The sequence below is a fragment of the Hylaeus volcanicus genome, unplaced genomic scaffold (genome assembly GCF_026283585.1).
Source record: "Hylaeus volcanicus isolate JK05 unplaced genomic scaffold, UHH_iyHylVolc1.0_haploid 1417, whole genome shotgun sequence".
Taxonomy (NCBI): Eukaryota; Metazoa; Arthropoda; class Insecta; order Hymenoptera; family Colletidae; genus Hylaeus; species Hylaeus volcanicus.
The window spans coordinates 11,179-12,745 of NW_026531664.1; positions in this window are offsets into that span (position 1 = coordinate 11,179).

The window sequence follows — 1,567 nt, forward strand, 5'->3', positions numbered from 1 at the left end:
TTAAAAAAAGAATTTGTTTTGAAAACAAAAAATATTAATAATTAAAATTAATATAATAAAATTTTTAAACTATAGGTAAAAATTAATAAAAAGAGAGAAATAGGTAAATATAATTTTCAAGTTAAATATATTAATTTATCATAACGAAATCGAGGAAATGCCCCACGAACTCAAATAAATAAAAAAGAAATAAATATTAATTTTAAATAAAAAAATAAATATAAATAAGAATTAAATAAAAATATAAATCTAAAAATTATTCTTAAAAATAAAATTATAGAATATTCAGCTAAAAAAATTAAAGCAAACCCCCCTCTTCTATATTCTACATTAAACCCAGAGACTAATTCAGATTCTCCTTCAGCAAAATCAAATGGAGCTCGATTAGTTTCAGCTAAAAAAATAATAAATAAAATAAAAATAATTATTAAATTTAAAAAAATAAATCTAAAATATTCTTGATAAATAAAAAATTTATTAATATTTAGACTTAAAATTAAAAAAATAAAACTTAAAAAAAATAAAATTATACATACTTCATAAGAAATAGTTTGAGCAATAGCACGTAAACTTCCTAATAAAGAATAATTAGAGTTAGAAGATCAACCAGAGAATATAATAAAATAAACACCAACTCTTATACATCTAAATATAAATATATATATTAAATTAAAAGAAAAACAATTAAATAAAAAAGGAAATCTAAGTCAAATAAATAAAGAAAAAATTAAAGAAAAAATAGGACAAAAATAATAAATTAAATAATTAGAATAAATAGGCAAGGTAAATTCCTTTGTAAATAATTTAATAGCATCACAAAAAGGTTGAAAAATACCAATAAATCCAACTTTATTAGGTCCTTTACGAATTTGAATATATCTTAAAGCTTTCTGCTCTAATAAAGTTAAAAAAGTAACTCTAATTATAATTATAATTAAAAAAAAAAATATAATAATAAAACTTTTAAAAAAAATTAAAATTTATATATAAATTCTAAATTTATTACATTAGATCTGCCAAATTACTAAAATTAAAAAGAGTTTTTTAAAATTAATCCTTTCGTACTAAATTTTAAATTTAATTTAATAGATAGAAACCAACCTGGCTCACACCGGTTTGAACTCAGATCATGTAAAAATTTAAAAGTCGAACAGACTTATTAACTATATATCTTCATATAAAAATTATTTTAATCCAACATCGAGGTCATAAAATATTTTAAAAATAAGAACTTTTTAAAAAAATTATGCTGTTATCCCTAAGGTAATTTAATTTTTTAATCTATAAAAAAAGATCAATTTTACAAAAATTAATGAATTTAAAAATTAAAGTTAAATAAATTTAAATATCTCCCCAATAAAATAATTTAATTAATTAAATTATAAAAATTATATTAATAAATTAAAATAATAATTATAAAATTCTATAGGGTCTTCTCGTCCCATTAATAAAAATTAGCTTTTTCACTAATAAATAAAATTCAATTAATAAAAATAAAAAAGTTTATATTTCATTCAACCATTCATTCAAGATTTCAATTAAAAACCTAATTACTATGCTACCTTAG